General features: G+C 40.5%; 1 long non-coding RNA gene across 3 annotated transcripts in view; it reads left to right on the top strand.

Annotated features, from left to right (window-relative positions):
• The window catches only part of LOC116573342, an 81,203-nt gene that overhangs the window by 12,710 nt on the left and 40,821 nt on the right, over positions 1-27,672 (top strand). For 2 of the 3 annotated variants that reach the window (XR_004278720.1, XR_004278718.1), the window contains exons 3-4: positions 26,600-26,727; positions 27,289-27,353. This is a non-coding gene — a long non-coding RNA (uncharacterized LOC116573342). Of the gene's footprint in view, positions 1-26,465; positions 26,500-26,599; positions 26,728-27,288; positions 27,354-27,672 lie in introns of all 3 variants that reach the window. The other variant, XR_004278719.1, reaches the window with a different exon arrangement.

The raw sequence follows: 27,672 nt of genomic DNA, 5'->3' as shown, positions 1-27,672 counted from the left end.
GGTAGGGTTGCTACCTGGAGTCTCCCTGAGCCCCCTGAGAGAGTTTAGAGTGCCTCTCAGACAACACAACTTTGGACTGGACTGTGGCTTCCACTGTGACTCTTTTTACTGGCAAACTACATGTTGGATGACACAAGAAGATGTTCTCCGCAGTATAATCCAGTCACAAAGGCCAAAGGTTGAGGGGAAGTTGCCTTTTTTTCCTTGTTGTTTACCTATTGAGGGTCTGTCTTCTTGAATCTTTGAGTTACTGGGATCTTGGCTCTGTACATCTCCCCTGGTGTTTGAGTGTGAAGTCTGTGGTTCTGCCCCCTCTAGATTTGGACCTTCCGTTAATCTCTCTGAGCTTCAAATTGCTCCTCTGTATGATGGGAGTAGTCATGCCTGTCCTGCTTGCTTGATCAAATAACATCCCAGCCTTGTGCATCTGAAAACTTGGGGTCACAGAGCTGGGTAGGAAGCTTCGATGCCCCCTCACACAGCCTTTGTATCCTTCAAACAGCCACCCCTTACTGGCATCCAGGACAAATGGTCCTCCAGCTTCAAACCGAGCTCTGGCTGTGGAGCTGCCCTCCTCAGAAGCTCCAGTTGTTAGAAGGGTCTTCGATGGGCTGGGCTGAAATTTGAACCCTCCAGTAACTAAAAACCTGCTAGTTTTTATTTCATCTCTGGACTCAATAACACATTTTGTCCCCAAGTAGTCTGTAAATTGAAGACTACTGTAAAAAGTCCCACCACAGTTTTTTAACCAGTTATCAGATCATCTTTTCACCTACTTTGCCTGCTCTGCCTCGGGATTTCTGATCTAGACTGACCTCACAGAGCAGGACATGGCGCAGGGTGCTCTGACTCTAAGGGATCCTTGTGGCATCGGTTATAAAACTTACCCTGAAGTTCCCCGGGGGCAGGTGTTACTAATTATTACTAATGGCAGGTGTCCCACCCATAGTGGGAATGCACAGATCCTAGAGCCATAATTGGAAACACATGATTCTTAACATGGCTTTAAATTACTAGATTTAACTTGGAAGTTTTTTCCCTTCTATCACCTTGAATTATTTTTTATTCTGAATAATTAATTAAAGACACATCAGATTTTAGTTTAAAAAAAAAAGAAAGAGAGGTGCCTGGGTGGCTCAGCGGGTTAAGCCTCTGCCTTCAGCTCAGGTCATTATCTCAGAGTCCTGGGATTGAGCCCCGCATCGAGCTCTCTTCTCAAGAGGGAGCCTGGGTCCCCTCTCTCTGCCTGCCTCTCTGTGCTTGTGATCTCTGTCAAATACATAAAATTAAAAATAAATAAATAAATAAGAGAGAGAGAGAGAAACCTAGAGAAGAAATTTAAGGCATAAAATGGCAGTCATTTGTAACCCATCTATTTGTAAAAAAAATAAAATTATATTTTTATATCTCATACCTTGGTCGTGTTCCTACATATATGTGTTTATGTGTAATTGTGGTTCTACATTTTGCTGTCTTATTGAATATTATGTTCTTTTCCAGTGCCATTATCAATTATTTATAAGTGTTATCATTATAATGGTTGTATCATAATATTATATTAAATGAATATACTATAATTGATGAATTATACCTTATTGTAATCCCTAATTTGCAGTTTCTTGGTTCATAAGAGCTTCAGGGCTGTTCTCTTTGAGAAACAGAAATTGGGGAAAAGGCAGCACCTCTAGATTCCTGCAGAAGGATTATCCCGAGTTATCCCTTCACCCCATTCTTCTTTTCCTAAGTGGGCAGTTAACAGGACATATAGACCAGATCTTGTTAGAGCTAGAAAGCTGAAAAAATGGGTTGATGTGTGTGTATGTGTGCAACTCACAAGTCCAAATGTAAAATGCTATACTGGTGACTTATCTGATTAATAAGAGGTTTGGGTTTGTTTCATTTACTTATACAAATTGGGTCCACCAAGGGCTTGAGTGGTCTCTTTTCCTCCATAGGAAGGTTTTCCTTTGATCAAGGAAATCAAGAAAAATCAAGTATCAAGAAATTGTTGTCCTTCAGTGTCAAGAAGAAAACTTTCAATGCATTTGAACCCCCACCTGAAAATCCAAGAATCCCAAATACATTTTCCACTACCATGAGCTGGGACTCTCTTTCTTAGGGCATAGCCCTGGCACCATGAAGGCTCCACTCCCATATAATCAGATCAGTCATCTGGTGTAACTGTTAAGGGGGGCAAAACCCCCCGTCTCTGAAGACATAGACCAGTCACCAAAACAGGGGACTAGAAATCTGTGTCATTTCCAAAATCCCCAAGCAAATTTTGTCAGGTAAACGTAAGAAATGGATCATGACCCATTTCTAGGCTATCAGCTTAGCCTGAAAAACAATTGCCCACACCTATACTTCCAAGGAGTATTAATGTCTTAGAATCAGGCTTTACTTAATGAATTGTTGCATCTTTACCAGTCCATCGCCTTAACCACTTGGCCACCTTGTCCCTGTTTCATCTTTAGAGACTAAAAAAAAATCACATGACTGGAAACGAGTAGCTTCATAAACTTATAGCAAGGTTGATGGAAGGGATTTTCTCCAATATAGAAGTGATCATTTTTGAAAGAAGGATCCTCCTGCTCCCCAAAAGCATTGCCACTAATAGAGAACCAGCTGCTCCCTTCATCATGGGCCAATATCACCCTTGTGGAATGGATTCAAACTGTGTTATCACCTATGGGGACTGGCCGATTTAAGGCAGTAGCATATGGTTGACTGTTAAATCAAAATAAAACCAAACAGAAACTTGTGGTTGCTTAGCCTCGGTAGAATTCTCAAAAGCCAATACAAGCGACTAAGGCCAAACACAGCCTCCCTCCATCTGTGCTTTGTCTCCAGCCTGGAAGAACAACCTTATTAGGCTTGGTGTGTCTGGGCTCCTTCCAACACACTGTCCAGACATTCCTGAGGACACAGGTTTCTGTTTGTGCAGATGAGAAGCTCCTAATTGTGTATCTCATGTGCCTATGAGAAGATGAAAAATCACCTCGCTAGATGACCTGGTTCCAGTAGTGAGGGTGTCCATATCTGAGGGATGGGTCTCCTATAAGGGTGGGCTGTGATAAAGAAGAGTGAATGTTCTAGGTTCTTCCCTTTCCCATGGTATAATTTCAACAACCAGGGAAACCAGATCTTTAAACCTCTAACTTTGGTCCTAACCCAGACAAAAATAATAGATAAGAATTACGAAAAAGCAAGAAAGGGAGAAGTACGGGAAGGGGAATGGGAGAGAGGTATGATGAGTCTTCTCTACTTGTCACTTTTAAAAACATTCCAAAGTGTGAGCTGCTTGAAAGTAAAAACAGCTTCTCTTTTCTTTGTGGCACCACCTGCAACAGGCATGTGTGTTTTTTGTTCTGTCAGTGCTGGTGGGTTGTTAGATGTTGTGGAAAGGAGCTACACAGGTACTTGGCTTCCCTCAGAGCAGGAATGACAGCGCAAGGGAGCATCCCTCCCTTGAACTGTTGTTCACCACAAGAAATGCAGATCAGCCTCGGGGGCTGTTTACTCATTGCCGGGGTTTCCTGGAGAATTCGGGAAAGAAGGGGCAGGTTTCAGGAGCATGTGCCCATGTCTCCTAAGCAGAAGGAGAGAGGTTGAGATGGTTCTGAGACTCTCCCCAAAAGCAACAAGTCTCAGAGTCTGGGCATCAGTTAGGCCCAGAAGGTTATAGATCTTGAAAACCCTTTCAGTAAAGGCTGTGTAAATGCTGAAGAGAGAGGCTTGGAGTCCTGGAGCAGGGCCTGAGGGAACCTGCCCGTGTTTTAGTAGGAGCAGAGCCAAGAATCCTAACCAGTGCAGGTCGGGCTGACATACAGCAGAGAAAACAGGCCCACACAGGAGGGCGGGAGTCAGAGGGACAAAAATTCCAGGGGCATTCCACCTACCCCAACATAAGAAGAGAACTCTTGATTTGCTTCATTATAAACTTTATTGCTTTTCTTACCAGTCCCCCTTTTTTTTTTCTGATAATAAAAGCAACAAATACCTGACACAAGTATCTAGGAACATAAATTATAAAATCTAGCGTGACAGTCACCCATTATTGAGTTACTACCTATAGACAACCACATTAACCAGCACATATTCTTCCAACTTTCTTTCTGTTTTTTTTTTTTTTTTTTTTTTAAGATTTTTATTTATCTGTTTATCAGAGAGAGAGAGGGAGGACACAAGCAGGGAGAGCAGCAGAGCAGAGAGATGTGGGACTCAATCCCAGGACCTTGGGATCAGGACCTGAGCCGAAGGCAGATGCTCAACCTACCGAGCCACCCAGGTGTCCCTGTTCTTCCAGTTTTCCTGTGATGCTTTCAGAACATACGAAATGATTGTGTGTATATTTATAAAATAATGTTTCAATGCACAGACACCCGCGTAGAAGACATCAGTTCTTATAATGCATAATATACAACTTGCCTTTTCTCCCCTGACAACAGATTTCGTCTTTTTACCCTTTTGATCCATGCAAATCTACCTCATTCTTTTTTTTTTTTTTAACTAATTTTAATTTTTAAGAGCAGTCCTAGAGTCCAAGAAAAATTGAGCATGAGGTACCCACATACCCTCTCCTGGTCACACATATGGCCTCCCTCACTTTTGACATCCCACAATGTAGTGGTACATTTGTTACAATTTGTGAATCAACATTAGCACATGATTATCAATCATAGTTTACATGAGAAATCACTCATAATGGTGTACACTTGAGGGATTTTGATAAGTGTCTAGTGACATACTATGACAGAATCAGGAGTAGTTTCTCTATCCTGGAGTTTCTCTGTATTCCTCCAATACCTTCCTTCTTCCCCTGGACTCCTGGCAACCACTGATCATATTATCATCTGGAGAATTTTGTCCTTCCCAGAATGTGTCATAGCTGGAATCCAACAGTATATAGCCTTTTCAGATTGACCTCTTTCACTTTGTAATATGCATTTAAGGTTTCTCCGTGCCTTGGTGTGGCTTGTTGGTACCTCATTTCCTTTGAGAGCTGAATAGTATTCTATAGTATGAATGTACCACAGTTTTTCCCCCGTTGAAGGATATCTCAGTTGCTTCCAACCTTTGACAGTTATGAATATGGCTGTAAATATTTGCATACAGGTTTTTGTGTAGACCCAACTTCTCAAGTCATTTGGGTGGATACCAAGGCATGTTACGGCTGCATTGTGTGATAAGAATGTGTTTAGTTTTGTGAAAAACAACCTGCCATACTGTCTTTCAAAGTGGATTGTGCCTTTCATGAATCATTCCTTTGCTGTTATGTTTAAAAAGTCATTGGGAAACTCAGTCATTTATATTTTCTTTTGCTATCTTCTAGGGATTTTGTAGTTTGGTATTTCAAATTTGGGGGTATGATCTATTTTGAGTTAATGTTTGTGAATGGCATGTTTTCTCTACTATTTTCCATTGATCTATTTGTTTACTCTCTTGTCAATACCACACTGCCTTGATTATAGTAGCTTCGTAGGAAGTCTGAATGTCAGGTAGTGTCAATTCTGCAACTTTATTCTTCTCCTTCAATCTTGGGTCAGGTATTCTGAGTCTCTTGCCTCCCCATGTAGACTTTTGAATCAATTTGTTGATCCATAAAATAACTTGCTGGGATTTTTGACTGGGATTCCATTGGATCTATAGATCAAGTTGAAAAGAAACAACATCTTTACACTAGTGACTTCCTCCTCATGAATATGAAATATCTCTCAAGTTATTTAGTTTTTCTTTGATTTCTTTCAACAGAGTTTTGTAATTTTCTTCATGTAGCTCTTTTGAATGTTTTGTTGGATTTATACCTAAGTACTTCATTTCTGATGCTAATGTTATATCACCCTATTTAATGGCTGCAAAAAAAGAGTCTATTAAATGAATGTATTTAAGACCTCTCATTAATTCTTCAGTGCATATTTAATTTGTATAACTTTAAAAAGGGAACAAACAAAAGCATAGTTTTGGCCACCTATCAAAGCAGAGATGATGATGCATTACTTGGTCAAGCTGGAGGCCCAGAAAATTAAGGACACCAATCTGTATTTATCACCAGCAGCTACAGTTGTCCAATACACCAGCATAAATAGCAGCAAACTAGATTAAACAAATCGGGTGAATCTACTCACAAAGAAGTTCCTGAAAACAACTTAGTCTGATAGATAAGCAGATGGGCTTTTGTTCTTGTGGGTTTCCAAGAACCACTGATTCAAAATAGTGTAGAGGAATCTTAACACTATTCTGTTGCTCAGGCTATATGTATAATCAAGCCAGGGAAGCTTACAATGATGTTTTATTTTATAACAGGAGTCTAAATTTTGATCCATTAGAGATCATTTGTGGATACGTTTGATTTATACATGCTTACATTTCTGAGGTACTCCATAAGTAAGGCTTTAAAAGGGGCTTCTCTTTGAACATTTAGGGAGAGTTTCAATTTATTGTTTGTTTGCCATCCCCTTTAAAAATCTGGAAACCTCCTCTTTAGGATTTAGTCAGTAGTATCTACTGTATCCTGAAACCTCTTCCATCCCACCTGCTTGGGAAATGTCAGCCTTGAATTGTAGCTGATTTGAAGTTTAAATGAACTTTACCTCAAGTGCAATGGCAACTCCACCGTTCATTCGCCAGCTGTTAAGCCTGTCATTTCCCGAGGCAGCCTACAAAGCACAGTTTTATTTAATTGTACAAGTAGAAGGAGTAAAAATATTTAGGTGTCCTGCTTGTCTGAAGCTTTTTTCCTGGGCCTTGCCATCAGTTAGCATTTAAGTTAGAGAGAAATCAACTTCATGAGATGTCCCCATGAAGGTTGAAGATCACAATAAAATAGTCATGCACATATCTCAAAAAGATGACTTGAGAAAAATCATGTAGCCTGAAAGAACTGTTCTTCCTCACTTTTATCTAAAGGTTTTTTAAAAAATATTTGAGGTAAAAGGCTAAAATTACAAAATTACTACAGATGAGCAGACCCTGTTTCTTTCTTTCTTTCTTTCTTTTTTTTTTTAAGATTTTTATTTATTTATTTGACAAACAGAATTGACAAGTAGACAGAGAGGCAGGCAGAGAGAGAGATGGGGAAGTAGGTTCCCTGGTAAGCAGAGAGCCCAATGTGGGGCTCGATCCCACGACTCTGGGATCATGACCTGAGCTGAAGGCAGAGGCTTTAACCCCCTGAGCCACCCAGGTGCCCCACACCCTATTTCTTTGACTCACTACTTTATCCGTTACTTGAAGTTTTATCTGTAAGGCCGATAATCCGTGTAAGCCCAGCACTAACATTACTGGCTTCCAGCAATGATCAATCATTCTCATCAGATTGATTCAAAGTGAGAAATTTCAATAGGCTGGCTTAAGAGGAATTGCAACTCTGATCACCAGTCTAGAGCAAGATTTTGGCCTTGGCGTTCATCAACAATTGGCGAGCTTGGATTTCATTGGAAGAGATGTAACAGAATTCCTCCAAAGATTTCATATGAGGGATTTTTGATACACTTTTAAGCAATAGCTCTAACACTTTTGGCTTTGTGGAGAATGGATAGGCTTAAGAAAATCTGTTTGCCTATTTTAAGGCTCTACTGTAATTTTTAATTATAATGTTAGTTAACAGGATAGATGTTAAGAATTAACTAATATGCATGGTCTATAAAGCCACAGATATCAGGTAGGTAAGGTTCCTGAGTTGGATTGGCCCAGCAGGAGGTGATGGACTGAAAAGTGATCTCCAACCCTACAGGGGGCAGCAGATGTCCATCTCCAGCTAAGTGTTAAACTATGCCAAAGCAAACTTAGAGGAAGAGCTGAAAATCCTCAGTTTGTTTTAAGGCTCGCTCTGGGCTTAGGCAAATAAATGACTTGCTTCGGCCAATAAAATGCTAAAAGGTATTATTCATGAGGAAGCTTGAAAAACAGCTTGCATGAGTCCTTCTCTTTTGGAGTCCTCCTACCTAGGAGTATAAGCCTAGACTAATCTGCCTGCGAGTGAAAGATCACCAGAGGAAGGAAACATATCCCAGGTAACCCAACTAGAGCCAGCTAACTTCTAAATATGAGAGAGCACAACTGAGATCAGCAGAACCACTCATGCAGCTGTAGCCACGTGCAGACCCACAGTGAATCCAGCTGGGCTTGATGTAGATCAGCAGAATTGCTCAGTCACCCCATAGATTCATGAGAAATAATAAATGTTGACTGTTGTACAACACTGAGATTTTATGGCTTTTGGTTAGACAGCATTAATGTGGTGTTAGGTAACTGGTATCTAGCTGATATACCAGCCTGTGGAAAGTGGTCATACATTCATAGTTCATTGATTCTAAAGTACTTCTAATACTTTGATAATGGTGCCTTCTTGATATTTCCAGAAGCTGTCTATAGAAGGTTTTATTTCAGTGACATTCTGTCACCTAGGTGATATTGACTATTATATTCCATTGATTCTAATATGCATCCAGAACTTTGAAGATGTTAAAATGCAAAAATCCTGCTTATTGTAGAAAATTCCATCAAGACCTCTCAGGGTAGTGGTGATTTGTGGGTATAGCTGAAGCCCAGCTCCACAGATCCAGAGTATCTGTGGAAATAGAGGTTATCAGCATGATACACTACAGAGTGAGAACTTCAGGTTATTAAAGAACAGAGGAACCTGGAAAGTGTGTGGTGAATAGTCCCTCCCATTAAAGCAGGTCTGTGCTATCATGTCTTAGGTGACCAAAGCAAGAGCATTTTGGGTGACTCATGAGTGTTCTCTAAGTTGCCTAAACATCATTAAGAACAAAAGCTTCCAAAATCAAAGCTTTCTTTCACACTTATAGTTTGAAGGTATAAATTATGTCTCCAAGGGTCTCCTTATGCTGAATTAGGATAGTGTTCAATTAAGCTGCCCATAAATAGTATGGAGAAAGTCAGGGAGAGTTTAAATACTGTACTTAAAGGCACTCATTGTATGTTTTACCTTTTATGTTTCTTGACAGTTTGTAAGCTACCCAGAGACAAATTAATATTTTATTCCATTACCTCAGTCTTTCATAGTCTTTCATGGAGTGGAGTAAATAGGGTTAACACTGGGCATTTAATGGGTGTTTACAAGCATCACAAGAAAATCAATACTGTCATTTCACTGTTCCATAATTTTGGACCAAAAATATTCCCTAGGTTGAGTCCCACCCTTGGCTCCAAGTAATCTTCTCCTGCTAGGAGAAAAGAAAATCATTCTCTTAAAACGCTTCTCAGAGCACCTTCTTCAGACTTGGTGGGTCACTATAAAAATAAGCGTCCCTAGACTATTTGAAAAAATGACACTACAGGGATCCTGACTGCCCTTTCCATGGTAAAATCCTTGAAAGGGAAAATTATCAGTCAAGAGGAGTCAAGCTGAGTGCTGGGCTGATTCTAGGTATTCTTTCTGCCAAAGGCTTCCCATTACTTCTTTGTGTCTATGTCTAGAAAGTGTCCTTGGCATTATTAATGATCAGGTTGAGGACTGAGGGGCTGAATATCCTCCTTGTCTAAGATACAGCTTTGATCTCCTACCCAGACCTCTTTTGGTTCCCTAGGAGGGCAAAGGTACAATCAAGGTGACATGAAGAGAGGTCTAAATTCTGGTTGCATTATATAGTAGCTGTGAGAACTTACCTAAGTTCTCTGGTTCTGAGCTTCAGTTTCCTCCTTTCTTAAAAAGGGTGGTGGTGATTAATAATACTACCTTGTAGGGTATGGTGGAAACTAGAAACAATATACACAGTAAGCTCCTGTGTGTAAAAAGGTTCACTCCCATTCGCCCATCTTTTTTTTTCCACCCCCCGCAATCCTGGGCCTCTTTCTCTGGGCCTGGCTACAGGTGCTACATCTAGATGCCGACCATCAGCCTGAAGGTCCAGATTTGTTCACACTCAAATGGCCCAAGTCCACGTTCCTTCCATTTGGCAAGGCATCCTCCTTTTTGATAGGTTTCTCTGGAGTGACCACCAGCTTAAATTACCAGCATTCATCTTACTCTTCAACACAATTTCTCTGTTTCTGAATGTTTGTGTTGCTGAGCATCCAACTGGCCATGCTGTGATCTCTTTCCCTTCCCAGGAGAGTCATGAGACACAAGGCCTACCCCTCTGTAGCCCTGGACACAGCAGCGATCCGGCAAGGGAGAGCAAGGAGGAATCAGTGCAGCTGATCACTATCCCTGGAAACCTCATTCAATGAGAATTGGATATAGAAGTTGGGCCACCTATGTCACCTTCATATAACAACAACAACAAAAAGGTGATGCTACTGGGACAAGAGCCATTAAATCACTGGGATCACTATAAGCATTGACATCAAGGTTTCTAGAAAGTTCATTGTCAAAACTATATATATATATATATATATATATATATATATATATGGTGTGCATGCACGTGCACATCTGTCTTGCCTTGTCTTATATATATCATATATATAAAATAATATATATAACTACATATATAATAATAATATAATATATATTATATAATTAATAATACCAATAATATAATATAATAATATTATTATAATTAATATATATTATTATAATATATTATGTTAATATAATTATAATGATATATAGATATATAATAGATTATTATATTAATATAATATAATTATATATTATATATTATATAATATTATATATAATTATATATATAATTATATAATACACAGGTTTCTAAAAACTGTATTTAAAATGTTTCTTATTTCAGTTGTAAAGGGTAACAATCTAGTCAGAATAATTTGGGTGATGTATCTTTTCACAGCTAGTAATGCAAATGCCAAATAAGCCTCAAATTGTTTAAAAGTAGAATTATCTGATAATGCCTTGTTTTAAGGGACATACATAATTAAGTTCTGAATACATAATTAAGTTCTCTTAAAGAACTTATGAATTATGAATACATAATTAAGTTCTCTTAAGGAAGGGAATTCTGAATTCTGCCTTCAGGAAGCTTCTTTTTTAAATAGATCTTGATGGACAATTCCATCACAGATCCCATTACTTCAACCAGACAATTATCTCTTTAGAACCAAAGGTACTGGGATCCCTTTCTCTTTTCTTTTTCTTCATCTGTGTGAGCATGTATATGATTCTTCTTTGCAATCATACACGCTATTTCAACTCTGACTTATGTGATCGAGTTTGTCCTCTTTTCCAGACAATTAAATAACTCATTTTTGTTAATTGAATGCATGCTAAGAGCCCTAGATTTTCTTTAAACTCTGCTTCTGGTGATGATGATTTCCTTAAGGACACCAGCTCAGGGCACATTTTCCTTTTCCAGAAGTTCATTGGGGCACAGAAATCTCGTGCTGATTATCTTTGTCCTCTTCTCCTTTCTTACGTGTGGATCACTTGTCCCCTCCTAGTCCAGACTTTCTGGCAGTGCCTCCCCTCGCCCCTTGCAATTCTTAAGGGCTTCTGAAGAAACTCAAGCTTACCTGATACTTAGTGAAATTGACACTGTTGTTTGTTATCTTTAAGTTTTTGGTTTTTTTTTTAAGAGTGTATCTATTTATTTGACAGACAGGGACCACAAGCAGACTGAGAGGCAGGCAGAGAGACAGGGAAGCAGGCTCCCCACTGAGCAGAGAGCCCCACGCGGGGCCCGATCCCAGGACCCCGGGACCATGACCCAAGCCGAAGGCAGAGGCCCAACCCACTAAGCCACCCAGGCGCCCCTGTTTGTTATCTTTAAATTATGAATGACAAGCATGAAAAAACAAAACAAAACAAAAAACAAAAATCCTCTTTTTGTCCCTGTGAAGATACATTAATAATTGGTAGCTGTGGTTTTTGTGGGCACCTTTGAGACTCTGTCCACAGGAGTTAGCTATCAAAGGTAGCTGTAACCAGGGCACCTGGGTGGCTCAGTAGGTTAAGCCACTGCCTTTGGCTCAGGTCATGATCTCAGGGTCCTGATCTCAGGGTCCTGGGATGGAGCCCCACATCGGCTTTCTGCTCTGTAGGGAGCCTGCTTCCGCCTCTCTCTCTGCCTGCCTCTCTGCCTACTTGTGATCTCTCTCTCTCTGTGTCAAATAAATAAATAAAATATTAAAAAAAAAATAAAAACCAACAGCACTTATTTAAAAAAAAAAAAAAAGTAGCTATAACCAAAGCCCTAGAGCCTCTAGTTGGCTTGTAAATCACAGAGTCAAAGAACATAAGGATTCCTAGCCCCATGGAACCCAAGATTGGGGATTTCAAGCCCTGGTCAAAATTTTCAGCATGGCATAATTTGGAGCTGAATTTGATAAGGGACCTTCTTAAAATGAAAATAAAAACAAACAAATAAAGCACCAAAACTAAACTTCCAGCAGTTAACAAAAGATTTCCCCCAAAAAAGATGATTTTTGTCCCCAAAAGGATGGAAGCACATAATCTCAAAGGAAACGACAATCATTTATTTTGAATAAATTTAGCTTTATGAAAAACATACTTCATTTTCATATTTTTTTCTTATATTTAAAACATGCATCACTAAACCTTTCAACATTACACTCTACCATAAAGATAAATCTCACAAACTTAATGGTGAGTAAAAGAAGCCAGACACGAAATAGCTCTTACTGTATAGTTCCATTTGTAGAAATGATATAAACAGGTGAAGCTACTCTCTGCTTATAGGAGTCAGGGCAGTGGGTTATCATCAAGAGGGACATGGGAAGGGTCTGGGGAGAGTCTGGAAGGGATTGAGGGTGGGCACATTCTAGGGTGCTAGGGTGCTAGTAACACTCTGTTTCTTGATTCAGGTGGTGTTGCCCTCGTCTCTTCACCTTATGAAAATTCAGCAAGCCATACACTCTTTTACAGGAGTTTTGTCACATGCCATGCTTCAATTAAAATAAGTAAAAAATGAAGGATTTGTCTTCCTCTATAGACCTATAGGCATTTGGAAATCACTGATATGGTTTGGTTTCCCTTCTTGGCAGGCGAGGAAGCTGCAGGAAAACCATCTTGTTCAAAGTTGTGAAGCCACCAGTGATCCCACTGGGCACAGAGCTTTCTCAGCTTAATCCAGCTCCCTGGCCATGCTGCTTGGTCCTTCATCCTGAGATAATGGTCATAACTTGAGAAGTCTCTACCAGGAAGGGCCCACCTTCTATGAGTGTGTTCATTCAGCTGCCAGGCACTCTGTAGACACCCTCTCTCTACTTACTGAGGAGGCCTGGAATGAATGTGGCTGTCCCCTGTCTTCAACCAGGGAGCTGGGCACTTCTTGCAAGATAGTGGTCTCTTTCACACTTGCCCATCTTTTGGCCGTGGTATTATCTCTTTAAGGAAATCAATTTCTTCTCTTTCCAAGATGACTCCTCTCTTTGAACACCTCAAGTTCTGCAACCATTCTCTTTTTACCTTTTCCTCTCCCATTCACACCTTTTATCTTTCTTCCTCCTGGGTCCTCCCTTTCTGCTTACAGAGATGCTCAATATTCCTCTTGGAGAATAAATAAAGTAAACAAAAGTAAAGCCAAATAAACAAAAGTAGCACTATTCTTTGTCTCTGACAGTGAGTCATCAGATAAGTTTTGGGTGCCCATCCTGGGTCCACATGCCAGCCCAGCCCACAGTCAGGCCCAATCTTCCTTTTTGGTTCCTTCTTCACATCTTGACATTTTTGAAGAAAATATGTAATCATTAATTCTTCCTGTTGCTCATCTCCAATTTTCTTCTCAGTCTGTGAACTCTGGCTTCCACTCCACAGGTCTGTCAATTCTATTTTTTTAAAGGATGCCCATGTCCTCTTGGCAGGACTTCCCCACATCCTAATTTTCCTGGGATCACTACTGTATATACTTGTGATCCTGGAGCTCATACTAATGAATCTCTGTTTTTAAATTCACAAAAGTCTCACAGATTGGAGAATCCATGGTGGTCAACATAACATCTTAGTCACCATATAAATGGCCACTTCTGGGTCCTCATTCTCACTGACACTTGTCAACATTGACCGCAGGTGTATTAAGGTTATGAGCAAAGGCTTTGGCGCAGTACCCTGGGTTCAATTCCTAGCAATCTTATGTGATCTTACTCAAGTTACTTAGTTATTCTGAGCCTTGATTTCTTCATTTATTTAAAAAAAAAACAAGGAGGGGTGCCTGGGTGGCTCAGTGGGTTAAAGCTTCTGCCTTCGGCTCGGGGCATGATCCCAGGGTCCTGCGATGGAGCCCCACATCTGGTTCTCTGCTCAGCGGAGAGCCTGCTTCCTGCCTGCCTCTCTGCCTACTTGTGATCTCTCTCTCTGTCAAATAAATAAAATATTTTTTTTAAAAAAGGAATAGTAGTAGTAATGCCTGCTTCATAATGTAGTTACATTTATTCAACAGGAAAAGTATTCACAATATGTTGTGCATGTGTGGGACAGTTAGAATTCATTACACGGCACTGCATTTTCCTGGTTGAAACTATCCCATGCTCCCCACATTGGTGTTCTTTTGTTTTTGTGTTTTTGGTTTTTTGTCTCAGGTGATGTTTCCTGGGATCCTTCTGTCCAGTCACCCTTTACCCCCTGTGGTTTCCTTGTTTACCATTTCTGCATTTGACACTCCATTTGTGTCTTATGGTTAAGTCTGAGGGCTGAAGAGCCTGACTTCGTGGATTCATAATTTGAGCTCTGTCACTTAATAGAGGAGTGTACTTGGAGGAGTTATTTTACCTTTCATTGCATTGATTACTGCAATTATAAAATGAGGTTTACAGCAGTATCTAACTTCATAGCTGATACCTCCTTCAAAGCAGTTATTATAAAGATGAAATGAGGTAAGGCGTGGAACAGGTGCTTAGCATGATACGTGCAGCAGAGGATGTGAGCAGAAAATGTTATCCATTGTTATGTTCAGTTACCAGAGTAGGTGTTTTGACCTTGCATTCATCCCCGTCTCTCCTCTGCCCCCATATAGGCGTCTAGGCCTAGTCCTGTGCTTTCGTCTTCTGTGGAGCCCTCACAAATCCTTCCCGTTGCCTACTTGCCATTCTTACTTTAGTTGAGACCATTGTTCCTTCTTTCCAATGTGCTAGAATAACTTCATAACTTGTTTTCCTGCCTACAGTCTGTTCCCATTCAGCCGGTTGTCCATGGTAAAGGAGTTGAATTTTCCAGAACCACATTTCTAATCATGCCAGTCTTTGACACGAAGAGCTCTTGTGGTTCCTCCTCGCCTACTGATTAAATTTCAAGCTCTAGGTTCTGCTGTTCAAGCTCTCCTATATGTAGACCCCACTCACCTTTCAAACATTTTTTTCTCCTTCACACACATTGCTTCATCCAGTGGCCCAACTAATCAGACTCATCTCCTCTCCCTCAAGTCTGACAGCAGTTATCCCATTGGAGACATTGTTTCCATTGTTCTATCATTTTCAATACCCTCCCGTCTCTAAATACCCATTTACTACCATCTTTTAAAGATTATCTCAGATATCCTCTTCTCTTTGACTTCCCAATGTGTTCTCTGCTCTTAAAATGGAAGGTTTCTCTCTAACCCATGCAACCCTCTGAGATAGTGTCGAACTCTTCCTAATAGGGGCAACATTTTCTGCAGTGTGTTCTATCTGAACACCGTTTTTTCTCCTTGCAAGAACAGTGCCTGCAAATGCTTACTCTCCTTGTCTCTCTGTCTTCTGTCCTTTATCATGAAGTTTACATCAGTCTGTCCAGGGAAAGAAGGAGAGTTGCTTGACTTCGTTAATCTCATTGTGTGCAATTGAACCAGGCTCTCTGAAGCCCACTACAAACACTGTTAAGGTGTTCTATTTCTGCCTTGCAGGTACATAAAGCTGAATTGTGGAGAAAGAGTGCACACACACATGAAAATGACTTAAGGACATTTTCAGAGCAGCACATAAACAGGTGCCGATTAATGAAGTGCCTAGGGAGCTGGAAAGTGCTGAAAAGATGCAGAGTAGGGAGAACCCGTCAGCTTTGGTGTAACGGCTGAAGGCTTTGCAGAGAAGGAGAGTTTGGCAGAAGGAATAGAGAAAGGAAATGATAGTATGGTTGGCAAAGGGAGGGAAAGTTCTCCTGGTCTGTAGGAGCAGATGGGCCAGAACCAGCAATGTCTATTTCCTCAAATGCTGACAGGCAAGGCTGGCTCTATCCTGGAGAAGTTTAAGCCCAAATCAAGATACTCTCCATCCTCAGCTAAAGCATGGAGGGAATTTTTTTTTTTTTTTAAAGATTTTATTTATCTGTTTGACAGAGCGAGATCACAGTAGGCAGAGAGGCAGGCAGGGAGAGAGACAGAGGGAAGCAGGCTCCCCGCTGAGCAGAGAGCCCGATGCGGGACTCGATCCCAGGATCTTGAGATCATGACTCGAGCCGAAGGCAGCGGCTCAACCCACTGAGCCACCCCGTGCACTTTCCAGTCAGACATGCTGGGTTACATCTTCTTTTACTTATCAGGTGTGTGATTCTGGGCCCATCACTTCACCTCTCTAAGGCTTCAATTTGCCCGAAAATACTCAGCTCTGCTCAGGGTTTAGAACATGGGATTTGGTAGTAGATTAAATTCTACCACTGCTACGTTCTGGCCCTGTGACCTTGGAAAAGTCCCTTAACTTCTCTGAGCTTCTTCATCTCAGTAGGATGGCTATGAGAGTGACTGAAATAATGTACGTAAGGGTCTTCTATATCAAAAAAGCCAATCTGCTTTAGAAAACAATGAAATGGGAAAACGAATGATTACTTGCTGAGAACGTTGTTCAGTGAGCCATCATCCAGAGTGCTGGGCATAGAGTTAGCACCTAATAAATGAAAGGTTGATACTACGCCAAGAAAATATATGCCTGAGATTAACCAGAAAAATGCCTCTCCACTGTGCTTAATCAATTGCGTAGTTTTGTGTTGGATGTTTGTCTTCCATGCTTGAATGTAATTCCAAGCATTTGGAGCTTTGACTGTCTTCTCTACCACTGGATGCCTGGTACTAAACATAATTTCTAATACAAAGTCAGTGTGAACTAATGCCTAGACAAACAAGAGGGATTAGGGAAATAAAGTTTTAGTGGGAGTTATGGGACATGTGCAGCTGATAAATAGTAGATTTCTATGGACTAATGAATTGTGCAAATTATTTTCAGAATTGTTGGAATGAGGCCATTTTCATTAAATATGGAGAGTATTAATAAGGCTGGAGATTCTAATTTTCTACACTCTATGTCCTTCTGTTTTATTTATACCTTATTTGGAACAAATTCATGTTCTTGTCCCCATATTCTTTACCTTTGTTCTTTGTGGTTTTGTGGTTTTTTTTTTTTCTAACTTTGTCCTTTAATTCTTTAATTTTTTCTTATGGATTTTATTACTTACTATATAAAGTGAAAGATTTGTAGGCAGAGTCACCTTGGCTTTCAAAAACTGCTTGCTATTAGACTCCGAGGCATGCATGTCTTCTGGCAATTACTATAATTATTGGAAAATCTTAACTAGATTCTGGAAGGGGGTAACATTTCCTTAGGGTAAGTTACACAGAAAAAAAAGAGACCGAAAGGGAAATAAAGTCTAAAGAATGAAGGAAAGGTAAAGAGGTTTAGTTATGGCAACTTAATTAGCTTAATTAAACTTTATCAATTTGCATTCTTGGACATAGCTAACAACTTCATTTGCAAATGTTTAGGCAGGGTGGGAATTAGAATAGGGCGCAGACTCTGCCTTCCAGGATCTTCTATCTTAGATGTGGAGGGAACTATACATCAGTAAAACTTGAGTAAGCCTCTTGACCATCTTGATTTTAGTCAGGATGACTAAGAGGCCATGGCCTCCTGTTGAAGCCAGGCCAGGATGTTCAAGGAGTTTGGAAACTGGTCATCTAAGAAATAATGAAAAGATGTCCGAGTTATTGCCTTGGAGAAATTAAGTAGGATCAGGGGTTTCAGAGACTAAATGGAGGAGTGTTAATTTCATGTGGCTCCAAGGGACAGAGTTAAGATCGATTAATTTATTATTTCATTCATTCATTTATTCATTAAATAAATACTTAGAAAGCACCAACTAAATGCCAACTATTGTAAATGTCACAGAGGAAAAAAAAAAAAAAAAATCTATGCCCTAATGTAGGAATGCCCCAAAGGAAGATTTGCTTCAGATGAACTTCTTTGGAACCAGAGATTTTCAGAGATGGGCCTCCTAGGAAGTAGGGTCAAAAATTTCTCACAGAGCTTTCAAATTGTTCATACACAGAAAGCATTCAACATATTCATTTATTGATTTAGTTAGGAAATACCACTATTTATTATAACCCACAAACTATGCTAAGTGATCAGAATACAGACAAATAACACACAAAGGTCCCTGTCTTCACAGAACTTACATTCTAGATGGAAGGAGACACGCGACAAACATTTGTACAATAATTGTACAAATAAACTTGAGAGTTTCATGTAAAAAATAAAAAGCATCCTTTATAATTGTGATAAGGAGAATCTGAATGGGATATTTTAAATTAGATGATAAACCTTGCAGATGACTTTCCCACTCCAGGGATTGCCTTCAGCTGAAGAGTATTGCTTCATCCAAGATCATTTTCTCTTCCAGGGAACTATGGGGGTAGTTCACATGGAATGATTCACCAAGTAAGCGTGTAAAGACCTGGGTATCTCATTCTAATGAAGGTCAACTGTGCAGAACCTTCTTCACTCCAAAATTCCCCATGACGTTGACTGAGACTTTCCTGGAGCAGTCATCACGTTTCAACTTTTTCTTCTGTCTGACCCTGCTTCCTTCACTCCCCCCACAGAGTTCCACCCTGAGAACACTCCCTAGTAAATTTCCTGCACACACATTTCTGTTGTAGAGTCAGCGTCCCACAGTCTGCTTTCACACGACCTGTGACAGATGGAATTGATAAGGAGTGGACCATGCAAAATTACGTTGGGTCTATTTAGCCATAAAGAAATTGATGGCAATATGGTATCATTATCAGTATTAAGTCCAGGAAGATAGGATCTTTTTCTGATTCTCAAACAAACATGATCACAGTCAGCTGTCCACTCATGGATGTGCTCTCTGGCCATCACTGCCTGAACATTCCCTCAGCTTGACTTAACTTCAGGAAAGTTTCTTTTTGACCATGGGTCCCTGATCTGCATTCTTTTTTAGAGCAATTGCTTTAGAAAACTTGGAATTATAAATGCTTTTTCTGCCCTTTGAGATGTAAATCTTCTCTAACATTTGCCAGTTTTATGACCCAGGAGTGTCTTTCTCAAGGACAGAAACTGTCCCTTGGAAATATAATCATCAAGGAAGATAGGCATCTTATATCCCAGTCTTTGAGGCTAACTGAATAAACACCAATTAGCAAACAGACATGGTGTAATCACATTAACCAAACTCTTTTCTAATGCCCTCTAATAGTTTTCCACTGGATCACCAGCTGCTTTATTTAAAAAAAAAAAAAAATAGGGGCACCTGGAGTCTGCCCTCAGCTATGGCCATGATCCGAGGATCCTGGAATTCAGTCCCACGTTGGGCTCCCTTCTCAGTGGGGAGTCTGTTACTCCCTCTGCCCCTCCTTCTGCTAATGCTTTCTCTCTCCCTCTCTCTTAAATAAAAAAATAAAATCTTAAAAAAAAAATAAAAAGACTTCCTTGCCTATTGAACTGCTTCTGGTGCAATATTTTTTCTTTGACACCTTTCTCTGGTGATCATTTTAGCAAGCGGAAAGACTGGCAAAGGAAAAGAGACTGGATTTAGCAGAGCTTGATCCTGCTGGCAGTAAACTCATGTTCTGGATTATTCATTTGAATTCCTCCTGGTCAGGACCACAGGAGACTGTAAGAGAGTCCCTGTAGTCAGTCTTCAGCAGAGGCAGAACAATACATCTGCTGCTATCTCAGACACCCAACTGGATAATGAGGTGGCAAAAAGCCAGCCTTGGAGAGCCAAGAATGGGAATGAAGCCTGGGCTTAGGCATAGCTCAACGGGCAGTTGAGATTTGGGGCCTGAGGATCTACATTACTAAACTCCAAAACTGATACTGACCATCCAAAAGTATGATGAACTTGTCTATTTCTAAGGGCTCTTCCTACTCTGATAATTTCACAACATCTTCTCCAAGCACCAACATGTACTTCAGAAAGTTCATTTGTTGTGGTTACATGGTGGTCTCTTCAGCTATCTCCCTGAAATTTGCAAACTCCTATTAGAATCTGAATTATCCATTCTTTGCTATTTTGGGAGTGTTTGTTTACTTGCTTTAAGGTTATTTTTCATTAGGATAAATTCCCACCTTTGGAATCACTGGATCAAAGTGCATATCAGTTTTGTGGCTCTTGCTACCTGTTCAGATTGTCCTTTTAAAAAATGGAAAAATTTTTTTTTGCTGCAAGCACTGAGTATACCAGCATCCTACAATCCTCTCCAGTTCCCTTTTAGTTATTTAAATGGGTTGCTTTGTTCTTTGTTTGATGGGACCTGGTCATTATTTTAATATAATGTGAAAATATGTAGTTACTCTTTGGTCTGTTTGTTCCCTCTAGGTAGCAGGACAAAGATTCTTGACATATGTTTCAGGTATCTGTCCCTGGACCCAGCCCTCTGGTTTCATCTTCTCATTGGCTCGGTTTAAAGGGTTCTTTCTGTGGTTATATAATTACTGAGGTATGAACAATGGTAAAGGAGCTATCTCAGAGGAACAAGTGCCAAGCATGGAGAGGTGTCCAAAGCAGGGCTCATTTCCGGGCTGCGAGGGAGGGTTCCTCTGGGTTTAGGGAGGTGCACAGTGAGTGTACTTCTTGTACTCCTTTCTTCCTAACCCAACCAATTACGAGATGTTTTGTTAAAATCAAGTAAGAGGAGCTCAAAAATGTAAAAAGCCCTCTACAGGTTGCTTCAGTATGAGACAGCCACATAGGAAAGGAAAAGACAATTTTGATTGGTGGTCTGCAGGCTAACTATTATGAGATATGGTTTCTTTATATTAAACAGTCAAGCCAACAAGACTGTATAGAGTTCAACATTTTTGCAAAAATATTACACATATTTTGAAACAATTGAAACAATACACAAGGGCATACATTTTTAAATAATGCTATTATTTTCCATTTTGCTTTTGGGAGACATCCTGTGTTCAGGTTCTATGTACTTATATAGATTTTTAAACATTAGCCTGAATATTATTATGAAATATTATATGCATACAAAAAACAGTAGAAAATGATGTAATGAATATTTCTTTACTGGTTATTATCCAGCTTTATCAAATTTATCAAACTCCCATATTTCAGAGTTTTCCACATTTGGAATGTAAGTGCTCTGTGAAGGATTTCCTTGGTGCTTACTGCACATCAAGTTCCTGTATTAAGTTATTTTCTCATGCATTGTATCCCTTGATTCACTTTGTGCTACGATCCCTTAAAGAGGTAGTATTACACCTAATTTATAGCTCTACAAAACTGAATCTCAGAGAGGAAAGGAAAGAATTGTAAGTTCTCCAGATAATGCATGGCGGGCCTGAAGTCTGAGGGGCAATCTCTCAGACTCAGAGCCAGCTCTGAGACTTGATTGCTTCTCTCTTGGTCTGGTGTGTGTGTGTGTGTGTGTATGTCTGTCTGTCTGTCTGTCTGCATGTGTCTGAGTCCACACACATGTCACACTTGTATCTAGATCTGTGCATGTGAATCCATACATGTACAAGAACAGGTGTCTTAGAACAGGAGAGAGAAGATCTTGTCACTTCAAGGGATGTGGCCCCTGGTAAGAAAAGGAAGTACCTTTTGAATAGTCACAGCATCTCTCAACACAAGTAGAGCAAGGCCTATTCTCAGCCTTTTCCAGGGGAGGAATGGCCTCTCATTCCATTTTTTTATAGGAACATCTATCCCTAGCCGACAGTTTATGAGCAGCTTTCTGTCGTGGGCAGGAGTGTTGGCTCACTATAATTAATTCTTTTCTCACCCCCACACTTGAGAGTGAGAAATCAAAGGGCATTAAAGGGAATGCAGTTACAACCCACAAAGGAACTACATAAAATGTTACCTTTTGGCTCAACACGCTGCTCCCTCCCTGAGTCATATGCCTAAGTCCCCATCTCCGCACGGACGACAGGGTTTGTTGCTGGCTGAGACCCAATCACAGATTCGTTGGCAGTCACTCTCCAAGATTTGGTAGGGGTATTCGTTAAAACTTGGCTGGAAGGAAAGATTTTGTGCCAAAGGTTTTCTCTGATTCTGTATGCATTGCATGTAAGATAAATAAGGGCAAAGGAAAGAGATGAATTATTGGTGGAGTTTAAACTCTGGAGTCAGAGAGTTGAGTGTGAGGCCCCACGTTGCCATGTAACAACCTAGAACAAGGTTAAGTCTCCTAGACTTTCTGGACCTCAGTTCCTGTATTTATAGCATACGTGTTAGAAGACATGTCCCCTAAGGTTTGGGGGAAGGTTAGGTGAGTGAGGTGTCTTATGTCTGCCGAAGTTCTCCCTAACGTCTCCCTGACTTCTGCTAACACTCCCTAACACGGTACCTGGCACTCAGTCAGCTCTCTGTGCTGATACCCATCATTTACAAAGTACATTCATGCCATGTCACTTTGTCCTCAGAGCAATCCATTAAGACAGGCATGCATTCTCCTTCCGTTCTTTGCACCTGTTTCGTAAGCTGAATGGATGGCTTGGTTAGCCAGTGCTCTTCCCACTGAGACAGGTGCCACCATGAGAGGAGAACAGTGGCCCGTCGAAGCCCTGAAATGTGCTGGATGTCTCTGTGGGGAAAACCCTCAAAACACTGGCTCTGCTCCCTTCCTAGAGCAGGACAGAGGGTCTTTTTTTTTTTTTTTAAGTTATTTTATTTTATTTATTTGACAGAGAGACGTCACAAGTAGGCAGAGAAGCAGGCAGAGAGAGAGAGAGAGAGGAGGAAGCAGGCTCCCTGCTGAGCAGAGAGCCCGATGCGGGACTCGATCCCAGGACCCCTGGGATCATGACCTGAGCCGGAGGCAGTGGCTTAACCCACTGAGCCACCCAGGCACCCAGGACAGAGGGTCTTAAAGAACACGGGCCTTACAGGCCAGAATCCTCACCCTGACCTTTTTGGTCCTTGTGCAAAACCTCAATCTTGTTTCATTTCCTAAATTTCATAATGTTAGTTCTAGTGACTTCTGTGTTTCTTTCCTTAAACAGGCAGGTGTGCAAAGTACAGTTCAAGGTTCTCTCTTCCTCTGTGAATCAGGAAAATAAGTGATGGGGAGGGCTGGGGCAACAACAAGGGTTGGATCTGATTTCTTCCTTCCAGGGAAAGTGCCGCGGGATTATCTCAAGTCTCCACAGAAAAAGAAAGGAAAAAGGCTTATTCAGGGAAGGGAAGGTTCTTTGGTAAAAATGTAGATATCCTTTTCTGGTGTTCCTATCAGCCTTTGGTAATTTGGGGAAAAAATGATAAAAACAGGTTGAGGGATTGGTTCTTCCCTTATAAAACGTGAAAGAAACAGAAAAGAACTTGGAGGAAAGGGTAATACGCAAAACTTAGTTAGCTTTACTCTTTTGAGTCTTTTATCTTTGCAAATTTGGACAAAAGGCAAGGACACAGTTATTATTATTGCTTTTTTTGAAAAATTTTTTAATTTTTTTTTTTAATTTGACAGACAGAGATCACAAACAGGCAAGAGAGGCAGGTAGAGAGGGAGGGGATAGCAGACTCCCCGCTGAGCAGAGAGCCCGATGTGGGACTCGATCCCAGGACACCGAGATCATGACCTGAGCCGAAGGCAGAGGCTTTAACCCACTGAGCCACCCAGGTGCTCCAATTATTATTGCGTTTTTTAAAAGATTTGTTTATTTATTTGAGAGAGAGTGTGTGGGGGGAGAGGAGGGACAGAGGGCAAGGGAGAGAATCTCAAACAGACCCCCCTCTGAGTGTGGAGTGCAAGGCGGTCTCCACCCTAGGCTACCGAAGCCGAAATCAAGAGCTGGACGCTTAACTGACTGAGCCACCAGATGATCCAAGTTGTCATGATTGTTTTAATCATTGAACATATTCATCTCTACTCATCTTTAGTTTACTAAAACTAAAATCTGTTATCAGTGCATTTGGGTGAATGGTACCATCCTCCAGTCCTGGGTACTGACCCCTTTCAAATCATGAAATGTCTTTATGTGCTCTCCCAGAACCAGGGTGGGGGACACTAATTGGAAGGAACTCTGTCCCTCTGACACTCATCCACTTATTTTTATTTGTTTATTTTTAAATGGGTCTACATACCCTTGCTGAGCATTTACTTTGTGAGTGGAGGATATTATTGCCAGATTCCAGGAGAATCAGGTGAAGTCTGTATTTCTGGGGAAAGAGATTCAGCACAAGTAGTGGTGATGCTCATGTATAGGACCCAGAGACAATGGAGAACATCCCCCAGAGCTGAAAAGCAATGTTCATGGAGACTAGGTCATATGTGTGGACACTTAGTGTTCACCATCTACTGAAATAGAAGATGGCTCTACCTACATATACTCTGACTGGAATATGACTTCTGAATATTCAAAGTATTTGAAGGGGTACGTCATGATGAGATGGTGGTGGGAAGCAGGAGCCCTTTAAGTCTGCAATGAAAGAAGTTCTTACACTCTGAACCCCAAGGGAACTGGGCAATCTGGTCCCACATTTGGGAGATGAAGAATCTGAGATTCAGAAAGAGAAGGTGACCTTAGCTCAGTTTCCTTTTGGCATCAAGGGCATTGAACTCACATTTCCTTATTTCGTGTTTGAGGTTTGATTTTTTTTTTATTTTATTTTCCATAAACCGTACTGCCCATGAAACATTATAATACAAATAATCACAGAATATTAATTATATCATTTTATGTAACACATGGTTTTGTTTGGGAAAGCAATGATAAGTTCACTGATGTTGGGATGTGACGGGTAAGTTGAAAGTTGGCTCGGTGATGGATGCCAGGGCCACACTGAGGCACTTTGATAGTGTGTGTTCTCCAGATAGACAGATGTTAGTTTAATTTATGAAGAATGTGTGGGTTACATCCCATCAAAAGTAAAAGGCAAGAAAAATATTAACAAAACCAATCCCTGGGATTCTTTCACTGATGTCTGTGATGGGTTGCCCATGAGGAACTCAATCCTGACAACTACCATATGATGAACTTGGAAGGGGACCTTCTCCAAGTGAGTCTTAAGATGATGGTAGCTCGGTCCACAGCTGGATCACAACCTTATGAGAGACCCTGAATGAGAGGGTCCCAGATTAGCCACACTCAGATTATGGTCCCAAAGAAACTGAGAAAGCTGCTCTTGTTTAAGTTACTCAGTTTTGGGGTAATCTGTGACTTATCAGTAGATGATTAGTACATTATTCTTTGCTCGGATCAAGACATGCTCAGCCTCATTTTCATCTATCTTCCCCTGGAAGCCTTTGTCCAAAGCCTTGAAAAAGAGGGTCATAAAATTTCTTCTCATAATTGTTCTTAATGAAGACAGACATCAAACAAACCATTAACCACCCAGCAAGACACTTTCTGGCTTTTTCCTAATGACAAAAGTCTGAATCTCAGGTTGACTGACATGGAAACATCTACTTATTCAGACACTGTGACCTAATACTGATAATGCCTCATGTTCATACAAGCCCCTTGGAGCTTCTCAGGCCTATGGTGCCCTGTACCTTGGGCTAAAGAAGATGAACAGAAGGTCAGAAGCTAATTCCAGGAAAGGAGGGGAACTTGCTGTCATATTAATCTTCTCAACACAGCCTTTTCTACTACAGTAGCTCCAGATGGCCTCCTTGGATGCCATGCATTATTTCTCAGTGAGTCAGTTTCCCTGGCTTCCTTTAGGTCAAGGATCCAAAAAAAAAAAAACAAAAAACAAAAAACAAAAAAAACAGGAGAGGTAATTTGCAATCTCCTATAAGCCTATGGCAGTTTGTATGTTGAAATCTTGGGAGACCCTCTTCCCTGGGGAATTTGGGAACCTTCTCTTGCCCTCTGCCTCCCCCTTCACTAAGGGGAAATATTACTGCCAAGCCTATTCTCAGAGCTGCTCAAAAAACACATACCCAGCAGCATGTCCTGGCAAAAATAAAGGCAAGAATGAGGATAGGCTATTTCTAGATAAAAATTTAAAAAATATATGCAGAGAAGAAAAATTAAGCTCATGCAGATTTCCTGCTTCTCCCACAGTTGTAGGGGCCTACATATCAAGAATTTGGTTTTCTTTAATATTTTAATTGTGCAATATCTTAAACCTACCCAGTAAAGAAAAAAATAATATGATGAACTCTTATATACTTTAACTCATCCTCAACACGCACAGTAAATGTGAACTGTACATTATTCTTTTTTAAATTATTATATATGTATTATTATTCTTTATGCATTTGCAAGACAATATATCACTAGCATCTCTCTCTCTCTCTCTCTCTTTCTCTCTCTCACTCTCTCCCTGTGTCTGTTTGAGTCTGTGTCTCTCTCTCTTCCAATGCTATTCCAGTGCTATGTCTTGCTGTTTCTTTTTTTCCTTCTAGTACCATGCTCTAGGCTGAATGCATAGGTATCAAGGTAATAAGATTTTGCCTAAATTTCTATTCATTAAGCAGTATTTACTGAATCCTCACAATAGTGCTCTGAAGACAATACTATTATTAATTCCATTTTACAGATGCAGGAACTGGTCTGGTGAAATGACATCACTTGTTCAAGGCCATGGAGATGGCCAGTCTATGATATGAAGGAAGATGTATCAGAAAACTGATCTATACAGTTGAACAAATACTGTTCCCTCAAAAGGTTTGTTTTCCTCTTTCCTACAGTAGATTTGTTTGTTTTCCATGCAAAAGGAAGTAAGATGAGTCCTCATTTTTACCCTGAAAAAATTCCTCCTCTGTAGTAGGAAAGTGAGAGGCAGGGATTGTGCTGAGAGCACATCGTGACCAACAGACACAGGTCTGATCAGGACATCCATCTGGGGTGCTGGGGAATAAAAACAGGGAAGGAGAACAATGTATTTCAGCTCCAATCAGAATAAGAGCAAAGGAATCAATGTTTACCAAACGAAACTTATCTAGAATAGCACTTATTTCCCAAGTCCCATAGGTATTACAAACTGAAACAGGAAATGAAAAGCTATTAAAATAAATGTTCCAATAGTATTCTTAACACAACTACCAGCACTTTGATGAAAAAGAAACCCGTACCGCCCTCGTCTATATTTTCTAAGCTCAAACTCATAGAACTTTCTTGATAGGTCAGCACTAAATTTGAGTAATTGTTGCTAAGTCCTAGACACGAGTACTTAAAAGGAAGTAGAAGTTAAAAAAATCTCTGTACATGTGGGTGTTATGCTTACAGGTAATTTGTTGCTAGAGCTAGAGGAAAGTTGAAAACATGGCTTTAAAAAGAAAACAACATATGAGGTAAGTATTACATTTTATTTAATTTAGTGTGCTGTATAGAAATGACTGAGATTTCCAAAATTGTTCTCTCCCATTTCATCAGGAGCTTTAAAGAAAATGTTGTACCTCTCTTAATATTGCTTCTTACCTCCTGTTTCACTGAAGTATCTTTGAAAAGTGCAAGGGGAGGGCGCCTGGGTGGCTCAGTGGGTTAAAGCCTCTGCCTTCAGCTCAGGTCATGATCTCAGGGTCCTGGGATTGAGCCCCCACATTGGGCTCTCTGCTCAGCAGGGAGCCTGCTTTCCCCTCTCTCTGCCTGCCTCTCTGTCTATTTGTGATC

Source organism: Mustela erminea, chromosome 14 (genome assembly GCF_009829155.1).
Source record: "Mustela erminea isolate mMusErm1 chromosome 14, mMusErm1.Pri, whole genome shotgun sequence".
Classification (NCBI taxonomy): domain Eukaryota; kingdom Metazoa; phylum Chordata; class Mammalia; order Carnivora; family Mustelidae; genus Mustela; species Mustela erminea.
Note: the sequence above shows the minus strand (reverse complement) of the source record. Positions and strands in the feature narration are given on the sequence as shown.